Source organism: Danio rerio, chromosome 4 (genome assembly GCF_052040795.2).
Source record: "Danio rerio strain M-AB ecotype USA chromosome 4, GRCz13ab, whole genome shotgun sequence".
NCBI classification, from domain to species: Eukaryota; Metazoa; Chordata; class Actinopteri; order Cypriniformes; family Danionidae; genus Danio; species Danio rerio.
This window is the reverse complement of record NC_141024.2, coordinates 46,491,970-46,504,243: the sequence shown is the minus strand read 5'-3', so window position 1 is coordinate 46,504,243 and position 12,274 is coordinate 46,491,970. Positions and strand designations below refer to the sequence as shown.

Below are 12,274 nucleotides of genomic sequence, written 5' to 3'. Positions count from 1 at the left end.
CTTTTTTATCAATCTTGATGATTATTGAATAATTAATAAAGTAAACACATTGCTTAAAGGGCACATAGTTTACCCCTTTTTTATGATTCAACATTATTATGGTTCTTCTGAGTGTGCCAGTTTAGGTTCAGTTCAAAACACAATCCAGATTTTTTTTTATTATAATGTGTTTTAATGTGTCATTTTAAGGGCGTGTACACAGCTCGCTGTTTTACATTTACATTTATTCATTTAGCAGACGCTTTTATCCAAAGCGACTAACAAATGAGGACAAGGAAGCAATTTTCACAACTATAAGAGCAACAATAAATAAGTGCTGTAGGCAAGTTTCAGGTCTGTAAAGTCTAAGAAGGAAAGCATTAGTAATGTAAGAATTTTTTTTTTTGAGTACAGTTAGTGGTATAGCTAGAGGCAATTGCAGATTAGGAAGTGAAGAGGAGACTAAATAGTTGAGTTTTTAGTCGTTTCTTGAAGACAGCAAGTGACTGCCGTTCTGTTGCAGTTAGGGAGTTCATTCCACCAACTGGGCAGATTGAATGCGAGAGTTCGGGAAAGTGATTACTTGCCTCTTTGGGATGGAACCACGAGGCGACGTTTATTCACAGAACGCAAGTTTCTTGAGGGCATATAAATCTGCAGAAGTGAGAGCAGATAAGAGGGAGCAAAGCCAGAGGTTGCTTTGTACTCAAACATCAGAGCTTTGAATTTGATGCGAGCAGCAACTAGCAGCCAGTGCAAACGGGTGAGTAGCGGAGTGACATGTGCTCTTTTCAATTCATTAAAGACCACTCATGCTGCTGCGTTCTGGAGTAGCTGAAGGGGCGTGTTGCTTCGCATAAAAATTTGTTTCAAATTCAGTCGGTCGGTGAGTAAATGAATATGATGAATGAGAACACACAGGCATGTGCGTATAGACATAAAATGTAATGTTGTACAGTAACGTGTCAATTGTTTGTTTCAGTTGTCTTTATTTGAATGGTTTCGTGAGGATGCGATGGTGTGCTTTATCTGGCTGATTCCTGCTGAAGTGGGCGGGTTGTGTGACATTTGATTCGGGGGATGTTATGGGGCGGGGTTTGCGTGACGTGCTGCGAGCTACTAGCCCGACAGAGGAAACGCAACATGATTTCGGCCTCACTGCTTGACCTCCTGGGCAATTGTCCTGGCTCGCACTGGCCTCAGCTCACAGCCTAGAAGTCCAATGCACTATCCATTGCACCATAGAGCTCCTGCCTCTAGCACTGTTGCACAGAAAGCAATTTTTGGTACTCTCTGGCCCATAAAAGCACAGCTCACTGCAGATAAAGTACTGCTGGGATTCATACATAGGATCTTCTGTTTACTAGACAGGTGTTTTGACCAACTAAGCCACAAAACCAGACAGGGGGTAATTGTTTAATCGAAAAAAGAAACGGTAAAAACGGTAGCACTGCATGTTAGAATGTCTAGACTTAAAAATTTTAAAGTCCAATTAGTTACGCATCACCATACCATGCTATATAATGCCATCGTCCAAAACCCTCTTAATAATACAAAATTAAAATAGTTTTATTATTCAATATATAATCAAGCTTTCCCTTCTTAAACCAATTAACTTCTCTCTATAAAGCTTCAAAAATTGCAACAAATGAACACTCCAATGAAACAATGTACAAATAAAATAAAAATGAAAATAAAACATTCACTTAAAACATTTAAAAATGTCCAAAAAGTCCAGTACAGGTGATGAACACTCAAAAAGATTCTTTTGCAAAACAACTAGGTTGCAAATTCAGTTCCAGAGATCCAGGATGTTGCACTTGTGAGTGTGTTGTAAATTTACACTCCTACCATGACGCTGAATAGGTTTCACTTTGTATCTTTCCAACAGGTGTATCCAAAGAATCCACTTAATGGGAGGCTCGCCAGTCCAACTCCACAATTAGACATGCACCGATGGAAGTTGAGACAATCCAAATCCAGAAAAGAGTTCACACTTCAATTAATTCGAATCCAGAGCAGATCACATTCAGCAACTGACTTCAATAGAACATCTCACCAATGAAAAAACAGAAGAAGATGCACAAGCAAACAAACAAAGGGGAGAAGAAAACCATTAGCATTTTACAGTGTATGCATTATCTCAGCTTAACACATTTGTAAATAAACAGCAACAATAAATGACCATGTATATGCTTCTCTCTGCTGAATTTCTGTGTTTTTCCTATTTCTCTCTCCTATTTGGCATTTTCTTTTTACAAATGACAGCATTTTACTTAAACTCTCTCACTTAAACTTTACACAATCACTTGTATAATACTGCGTATAATACTGTGTTTTTACTAGACCAAACAAATGGTTAATTAATGAAACACATTTTTGACACTAGTTTAAATCATGTTATAATGAAAACAATAATAAAAAAATAACACGAACTCACCAAGGAAACCATTCAAAATCAAAGCGAAAAACCAGGAAAACTCCAGGTGGCACTCGTGTGCAGATTTCACTCACAGATTCAAATCTTGTTTTTTTCTCTCAATCCTTTATTAAAAATATATGATAGAAATCATTTTAGCATCTTATTAATGGTCAATTTTTACAGTTAATACGCATTTAAAACATTAAAAGATATAAATCTAATAGTTTTCTACTGTTATTAATTTAAGTATTAAGTATATATTTGCCAGAATGCTGTGCTGTGTGAATGCAGACAGAAGATTGCCGGAAAGAGCGCGTGCACGTCTAGAACGTGTTGACGTGAGACGTCTGCTTTAGCCAATCAGAACAGTCAGACGCGTTTACGTCCGTGCTGTTTGTGAGAATAAAAGCCTTTGAATATTTTCCCAGACGCATTTAGCGGTTAGAAGTTAGTCAGATAATGTTTATATGTTCATCTTAATGCCAACTGTGTAAATAATAATAGATAAGTTGCTTATGATAAGTCGTTGTTTGTTTACCTTCAAGCTTTGCGTGTGACTGTGAGAGCCAGCACATGCACATATTATGAACATCTCGACATGCGAAAGTGATCCTCCATATGTTTTCATTGAAGTTGTTAACAATACTGATCATCCACAGAGTTTGTAATGTAGTCAAATGTTTACAAATACAAGCGCAGACGTTTAAGGCTGATTTGTGGTGAATGATGTCAGAATTTACCGGTATTTTGGAATGGATGTATGAACGGTCTTTTCCGGAAAAATTTCATAACGTCCTCGCCTGTGTGAACAGCGCTTTTTTGAATATACCGGTAAAGTCGTTCCGGAAATTTTCCGGATATTTACCGGTATCACTGTGTGCAAGGGGCTATTGTTTGTAAATCTGATTTGCTGCTATAGTGTAAGGCACAACGATGTTATTCTAAAGTACTATTCCCTTGAATGCTGTATAATACTCTATTATGAATTGTTTATATAAATAAATAATTTTAATATATATTATTTAATCGAGTATTCTGCCAATGTTTTTTTTTTATATTTAGAAGGGTATTTCTATTTGCTCTATTGCTGTGTACTACCCACTAGTAAACTGGGTTACAATTGACTATATAAAAATCAGTTGACATTATTAAGGCATTTATTGGGTACAATTGCTACTTTTTACTGTCATTCGTTGTGTTTTGGTCATTATCAATGCATTGTCACTTTAGTTGAGCGTGAGCAGCTCGTCAAAAATAGACCCGGCGCCGAAACTATCGATGCACTGCTGCTTCAGCGAAACTCACGCCTTGCGCTGATGGGCTGCAGCTGCGTGCGATATGAAAGCTCTAATCTGTTAACATGGACGCCAAAAAACACGCGTTACTCGCGCTCTGCTCACGCGCTACTGATGCTTGCAGTGTGAAGCAGCCGTTAGTCTTAACACTAAAAGAAAAAACCTCTGGATACGATACTTCCAAATGCAGTTTCATCTAAGACAGTGGGGGGGGGGAAGCAAAACTTACTATGCTTTCTACTTAGTTTGCACATGTATAAAGAGGCTCTTGTACGACAAATCCAAAAGGCGTGATCTCAACAATAGGTGGCAGTTACTTTTCCCTAAAACCACAGGTTGCCGACGAGTCATTCCTCAAGCCCACTAGGCCCTACACCGTTTTCTAATCTCCCTTATTTAAAACAGCTCAATTAAGTCATCGGCTTTATTGTAGAGTACCCCTAGTATCTGAGCCTGCACTGCGCAATGAAAGAAAGAAGCAAAACGGGATGGACAGATGCCTAAAATGTTAGAAACGCACCACACCTTAAGTCAGTGAAGAAAAAGAGCAAAGCTTGCGACTCTGGTGGGACTCGAACCCACAACCTTTGAATGGCTCAGCTCACAGCCTAGAAGTCCAATGCGCTATCCATTGCGCCACAGAGCCTAAGTGCTCTGCTTCCTCTAGAACTGTTGGACAGAAAGCACTTTTTAGTACTCTCTGGCCCATGAAAGAACAGCCAACTGCGGACAAGGCACTGCTGGAATTCAAAGCCAGGATTTCCTGTTTACTAGACAGGCACTTTGACCAACTAAGCCACAGCGCCAAACGACCTTGACACAGGCTAAATGTTTAATTCCAAAAAATAAGAAAAAAACTAACAACGGTAGCGCTGCATGTGGGAATGTCTGGACTTGAAATATTAAAGTCCAATTGGTTAGGCATTACCACACTATGCTATATAAAGGCATCGTCCAAAGCCCTCTTGAACGAGCAGCGTTCTTAAGGATTTGAGTTTTGTTAAGAAACCGACTGCTAAACATCCCGCTGCGTAAACACTCGTTACTCTTAACAAAAAGCAAACATGAAACCTGTACATTAGGCACTGCTGGGATTTGAACCCAGGATCTCCTGTTTACTAGACAGGCGCGTTGACCAACTAAGCCACAGCGCCAATGCTGAATAGGAGGCAACACGTTTTTGCACACAGAGACTAAAAAAAGACAGCAAATCTTAAAATGGCAAGCAAAGAGGTTGTTTAACTCTATTTGTCGCACTATTCATTACGCCTCAAAGCTATACAATTTTATAATTCATTCCGGTGAGCTCTATAAAACAAGCACACGCACCACCTGGACTAAGGCGCTGCTGGGATTTGAGCCCAGGATCTCCTGTTTACAAGACAGGCGCTTTGACCAGCTAAGCCACAGCGCCACAGAAATTCACAGTAAGAGACATTTGCCCGATAACAAAAATCGAAGAAGAAAAAATAATACACAACAAAAACCAGCATGTCAGGATGCAGAAAATGCTGACAAGCCGGACGCGGTCTTTTAGAGTCTGGATGATTATGTCTCAAGCCTGACCATGTCATCCAAACCCAGAGTCAGCTCGGAAAATGGAAATCAGGACAAACATATGCTATCGGCCATTGAAAGAGTTTCAGATCAGAAAGCCACTCTCCCATAATCTGAGGGAAAGGTGCAGTTTGGATTTGAACCTAGCACCTGCTGTTCCCAAGACAGGTGCTCTGGCCAACTTAGTCTTAACACTAAAAGAAAAAACCTCTGGATACGATACTTCCAAACGCAGTTTCATCTAAGACAGTGGGGAGGAAGCAAAATATACTGTGCTTTCTACTCAGTTACTTTGCACATGCATAAAGAGGCTCTTGTACGACAAATCCAAAAGGCGTGATCTCAACAATAGGTGGCAGTTACTTTTCCCCAAAACCACAGGTTGCCGACGAGTCATTCTTCAAGCCCACTAGGCCCTACACCGTTTTCTAATCTCCCTTATTTAAAACAGCTCAATTAAGTCATCGGCTTTATTGTAGAGTACCCCTAGTATCTGAGCCTGCACTGCGCAATGAAAGAAAGAAGCAAAACGGGATGGACAGATGCCTAAAATGTTAGAAACGCACCACACCTTAAGTCAGTGAAGAAAAAGAGCAAAGCTTGCGACTCTGGTGGGACTCGAACCCACAACCTTTGAATGGCTCAGCTCACAGCCTAGAAGTCCAATGCGCTATCCATTGCGCCACAGAGCCTAAGTGCTCTGCTTCCTCTAGAACTGTTGGACAGAAAGCACTTTTTAGTACTCTCTGGCCCATGAAAGAACAGCCAACTGCGGACAAGGCACTGCTGGAATTCAAAGCCAGGATCTCCTGTTTACTAGACAGGCACTTTGACCAACTAAGCCACAGCGCCAAACGACCTTGACACAGGCTAAATGTTTAATTCCAAAAAATAAAAAAAAAACTAACAACGGTAGCGCTGCATGTGGGAATGTCTGGACTTGAAATATTAAAGTCCAATTGGTTAGGCATTACCACACTATGCTATATAAAGGCATCGTCCAAAGCCCTCTTGAACGAGCAGCGTTCTTAAGGATTTGAGTTTTGTTAAGAAACCGACTGCTAAACATCCCGCTGCGTAAACACTCGTTACTCTTAACAAAAGCAAACACGAAACCTGTACATTAGGCACTGCTGGGATTTGAACCCAGGATCTCCTGTTTACTAGACAGGCGCGTTGACCAACTAAGCCACAGCGCCAATGCTGAATAGGAGGCAAGACGTTTTTGCACACAGAGACTAAAAAAAGACAGCAAGTCTTAAAATGGCAAGCAAAGAGGTTGTTTAACTCTATTTGTCGCACTATTCATTACGCCTCAAAGCTATACAATTTTATAATTCATTCCGGTGAGCTCTATAAAACAAGCACACGCACCACCTGGACTAAGGCGCTGCTGGGATTTGAGCCCAGGATCTCCTGTTTACGAGACAGGCGCTTTGACCAGCTAAGCCACAGCGCCACAGAAATTCACAGTAAGAGACATTTGCCCGATAACAAAAATCGAAGAAGAAAAAATAATACACAACAAAAACCAGCATGTCAGGATGCAGAAAATGCTGACAAGACGGACGTGGTCTTTTAGAGTCTGGATGATCATGTCTCAAACCTGACAGGTAACCTGGCCTCTGTTCAAGATCAAAGCAAAAAATGCGTGAATTTATTTTTATTTAATCTATCCTTAATCATGTGTTAAGTGTTTTTTGGAACCTCCAGTTTCATTACATCCAAACCCAGAGTCAGCTCGGAAAATGGAAATCAGGACAAACATATGCTATTGGCCATTGAAAGAGTTTCAGATCAGAAAGCCACTCTGCCATAATCTGAGGGAAAGGTGCAGTTTGGATTTGAACCTAGCACCTGCTGTTCCCAAGACAGGTGCTCTGGCCAACTTAGTCTTAACACTAAAAGAAAAAACCTCTGGCTACGATACTTCCAAACGCAGTTTCATCTAAGACAGTAGGAGGGAAGCAAAATTTACTATGCTTTCTACTCAGTTACTTTGAACATGCATAAAGAGGCTCTTGTACGACAAATGCAAAAGGCTTGATCTCAACAATAGGTGGCAGTTACTTTTCCCCAAAACCACAGGTTGCCTTCGAGTCATTCCTTAAGCCCACTAGGCCCTACACTGTTTTCTAATCTCCCTTATTTAAAACAGCTCAATTAAGTCATCAGCTTCATTGTAGAGTACCCTTAGTATCTGAGCCTGCACTGAGCAATGAAAGAAAGAAGCAAAACGGGATGGACAGATGCCTAAAATGTTAGAAACACACCACACCTCAAGTCAGTGAAGAAAAAGAGGCAAGCTTGCGACTCTGGTGGGACTCAAACCCACAACCTTTGAATGGTTCAGCTCACAGCCTAGAAGTCCAATGCGCTATCCATTGCACCACAGAGCAAATTGTTTCATTGCTGCAAATTTACACGTTGACCAGTTGACTTGTTGTATCGGACCATGAAATTTTTGAAATTCTTGAAATTTGTCAGACGTTTGCTGTCCCCGTACAATCATGATTTAAATCACAGGCTGCATCGATGATGTATAAAAAAAAAAAAAAAAACTGTTATATTGTTTAAACATACAATCCATGAAGTCTTTGACTTCACACCTACTTTGCACTCACAATCAAAATTCTCATGGACAGCATTGCCAGAACTCCAAGGGACAGTTACATTCCATCACTTTTTTTATTGAAAAATGGTTTTTGGGGTTTGTCAGAAAAGGTGACAAAAAGTTTAGCTATTTCTAGCTATTTTTCTTAAATTGGGTTGAATGATTGTAGTAGTCTTGAGTCTTCAATCCGCAATGGCTCCAATGGCTTTGCTTAAAGAAGCTTTGTTTGAATTCTTCATTCAACTTCGGGTAGCACGACTATTCTAGGTGATGTTGAAAGTTGGTATAGAAAGCTGTAGTGAAGTGTGTAGTGAAAAAAAGACAGCCGTTGTTGGTTGAGGCCTCTACTTGCTCTGGACAAATCTGTATCTGGATAAAAGAGGCGTTTCTCACCAGAGTGGCTGTTATTTTAGCTGTCCAATCAAAATGTTTTCAAATTGTCGTATTCTTTTTCCATTTATTTATTTATTTATTTTTTAATTGTAAATGTCTTATATAATGAAACAGCGACAATGAAATGGTTTTTGTTTAGTATAGTTTTGTATTTTATGGTAAGAAAAAAATCTTAAGTTAAAAACTCAGGTATGAATTAAGGTGTTAAGGTAAAAATTAGCAGAAAGCTTTATTAAAAGTTTTAAAATATTAAAAGTATAAAATTCTACCTTTTAAATTGAGCAACGCAATAAGAACACAATGTTAAAAATGAAAACCTTGTGGCAAAACAGCATGAACAAAACTAAAAGCATGTACAACTAAAAACTCAAGCTACATTTTGGGGTCTGGTTTGTTACGTGAGAAAAAATGTACTTGTGCAGAGAGTCAGAGAACAGAAGAGTGGTAAACAAGTTTATCTCAATTACAAAATGGTTCACTTATGTTTGTTAAACAACGTGTAAAACCTACTTTACAGTACCTAATGTGTTTTGGTGAAATCTCAAAATGAAATAAATGGCAAAAATCAAGTAAAAATAATTAACATGTTTTAAAATTTGCAAATGCCATGCTTGTCATCTTTGTTAGGCTTTCAAACTAATATGTTAACCTACTACAAGTAATTGTAGAAAATGAAAGTGGATCTATTTTAAGACCAATACAACAACAAGCAGTTGTCATAATATATTTGTATCATAAAAAAAACAAACAAACCGTATCATTACTTTTACATGTTGATGCATCATTGTGTTTGTAACTTTTGTATACAAAAAGACAATCTAAAAGAATCCTACACACTTTTACTTTCAAACAATTGTCAAAGCTAATAGTTTAGCCATCTGAAAACTGCACCAACAAATAAAAACAGGATTGCTTAAAAAAAGCTGTAATATTGCAATTATAATAAAAAAATGTCACTAAAGTTGAGAAAAGAAATCGTAGTATAGACTTAGTGCACACTGTCGAAACACTTTTGTAGAAACACAAAAATGTAAAACACTATTATGAAGAATCATCATTGTATAGTTTAACGTCATAGATTTAAGAAAAACTTACATGTGTAAAACACGCTGGTGGCTCAGTGATGAAAAACTTACAAACAATTCTATCATTTTATGCAAAAAGTAGATATTTTGTGTTAAAAAGTGCAAAAAGAACTATTGCATGAGTTAAGTCAAAGTATTTGATATGTATATAAAAAGAGTGATACTAAAACATACTTAAATGTTATGAGGGTTTTCTTCAGAGAGAATCGTTTAAATGGATGTTTGTCAAAACAAAAGTTCAGTCAAACAAGTTATTCAATAGTGTTTGTAAATAAAATGTGTTCATCGTACTTTTGAAATAATTAGTTTGAACAACTATGTTGACAGTGCACAGAGTAACAATCAACTACAAACCAAGTAAAAACAAATAAATTCATTATAAATTGTGTATTTACAAACAAATTGTTTATACATTAGTTTTGATGTTTTGTGCAAGTAGTAAACATCACTTTTGTTGTTTTACTCTCATTCTTAGTGACTTGGGCTCATGAATTATACAAAGACGTGTACAAATATAAATAATATGTTTGAAATGTATCTTTACCTAAAAGTTCATGTATTGTTGATGTTCTTAAAATTCTAACAGAGATGGTACAAAATCTATTTGAATTGATTTAAACAGACAAAAAATGTAAATTTAACACTCTTTCTCTCTAGAAGTTTAAAGAAAACTTAAAAAAAACATCTTTAAAATGTTAAAACATCTTTAAAACAGCTTTTTAATGCTTTGTTAAATGTTGAAAACATACATTGATGTAAATGTAAAATGCATGATGAGGCAAAACTCACAGACTGAAACTGATGTCATGTTTTTTTTGGTGAGTGTGAAACATTGGTCTAAATTACAAACATAATGTTTTGTGTTCTGAGTGAGACAAACAAAATTGCATTCTCTGCAGGTAAATGATTTTAAACGTATATGTTAATCATAGAAAAAACATAAATAAAATGTAAAGGTAAAATGTTATGCAGCATTCACAAAAATCCATATGTTAGTAATAAGGCTTCACCTTAAAAACATACAGGTTAACATTAAATGTGTAAAACTTTACTGTACGTGATCTTAGTGCATAAACTAAATCTAGTAAAACATTGTTCACAAATCAACACAACAAATTATGATAAGTGGATTTGCATTCTAAACGCATCTAGAAATTACATTTTGTTGTATGTTAAACTAAATCCTGTATAAGGAACGTGTGATTTTTAAATGTGGTTTTTGTCCAAGAGCAGAATGTTTGTCATTTTAGTTTGTTTTTTACACTTTTTTTAGTTATGAACTTTCAAACTGATTTTAGCATGTCTGAAATTTTGAAAACATTTGTAATAATATGAATGTAAATGTTTCATTAGGTTGTTTAAGTATCACTTACCGCAGTTGTAATCATGTAATGGAATACCATGACAGCCAACATTTTTACATTCTACAGCCAATATGTTTTTTTTGTTTGTTTCTAGGATTTTCACATTTCTGTGATTTGTTATGTGCGGTTATAAATGTATTTATCAGTGAAACGTGTGTGTGTGTGTGTGTGTGTGTGTGTGTGTGTGTGTGTGTGTGCGTGTGCGTGTGTGTTTGTGAAAATAATAATAGTTAAAAGTATATTATATTAGTATTATGTGGTTTACTGTTTACTAATTTTAGATTTGTGTAATTGTTTTTTATAATCCATATTATCAGTAAAGTGGTAATATAGTTTGTATTTACATTAGACAAAGTGACCTTGTAAAAACACTTTAGACATATTTTTAACACTTTGACCGCTAGGAACTTGACTTACTTAAAGTCATTAACTATACTTAGCATTTAACAGACTTTATCAATAAAACACCATTTAACCTTAAAACAATATTTTGTTTATTTCTAATCAGGAATGTTTACCCCCAATCAGATTTTATTTAGAATTACCAAGTGATCAGGAAATAACATTTAAAGGAAAAAAGTACCCATAGATAATTTGTATATTATTGAGTTTTTTTATCTGTGCTGAACCTTTTCTGACCTCCACCACATGGGTCTTAGGTAGAGGTGCAGGACACCCTGTTGTAAAACACCCAACATTCCTGTTTTAATTAGGTTTGGAGAATCTGGTTAAAATCTGGAAAACTTTAGTTAAAAAGAAAAGTTAGTTTTATATTGTTTTTAAATAATATCTCCTGCTATGAAATTGTTTAACTTAGTTAATTTTTTATTCTAAAAACTTTTTTGTTCTTCATTTTATAGATGTCCTGCATGTGTTTTTAATAGTTTAACAATAAGTTACGGTTTTTGCCTTTTTGTTCCAAAAACACTAAATCGCACTTGTACTGTTTAAACATAAACTTGTTTCTCGAAAATCTCTTGCTATGAAATTGTCTTAACTTAGTGCATTTTTATATTGTGTGAATAAATTACATTGATTTATATTATTTATATAATTTGTGACAAATAATTTAAATAAGTCAAATAATGATCTTACTGTGTTTTAGTAACTTTGTCATCCTGTTAAGCAAAGAACATTTGAAAATAATCATTTTGAACCAAGTACATGGTAATGTTAGTTTTGAAACATATGCTTATTTATTAAAAGTTTTATCATTTTTGTTTTAGACTTTAATTCTTTCAACATTGTTTAAACATATAACATGGCTTATATTTGAACATTCCTGTCCCTATAGGTAGAGGTGCAGGACACCATGTTGTAAAACACCCAACATTCTTGTTTAAATTAGGTTTGGGGAATCTGGTTAAAATCTGGAAAACTTTAGTTAAAAAAAAAAGTTAGTTTTATTCTGTTTTAAAATAATATCTCTTGCTATGAGTTGTTTTACTTAGTTATTTTTTTTATTTTAAAAACTGTTTTGTTCTTCATTTTATAGATGTCTTGTGTTTTTAATAGTTTAACAATAAGTTAAGGTTTTTGTTTTTGTTCCAAAAACACTAAATCGT

General features: G+C 36.1%; 1 protein-coding gene and 4 non-coding genes across 5 annotated transcripts in view; 1 reads left to right on the top strand and 4 right to left on the bottom strand.

The window, feature by feature from the left end:
• LOC148681932 (uncharacterized) overlaps positions 1-12,274 on the top strand; it is a 398,953-nt gene that overhangs the window by 208,863 nt on the left and 177,816 nt on the right. The window lies entirely within an intron of this gene.
• Positions 4,254-4,342, bottom strand: trnar-ucu (transfer RNA arginine (anticodon UCU)). Its single transcript is given in 2 exon segments — positions 4,254-4,289; positions 4,306-4,342. It is a non-coding gene; the product is annotated as a tRNA-Arg (tRNA).
• trnat-ugu (transfer RNA threonine (anticodon UGU)) lies at positions 5,037-5,110 on the bottom strand. The gene has a single exon. It is a non-coding gene; the product is annotated as a tRNA-Thr (tRNA).
• On the bottom strand, positions 5,857-5,945 carry trnar-ucu (transfer RNA arginine (anticodon UCU)). Its single transcript is given in 2 exon segments — positions 5,857-5,892; positions 5,909-5,945. It is a non-coding gene; the product is annotated as a tRNA-Arg (tRNA).
• trnat-cgu (transfer RNA threonine (anticodon CGU)) lies at positions 6,639-6,712 on the bottom strand. The gene has a single exon. It is a non-coding gene; the product is annotated as a tRNA-Thr (tRNA).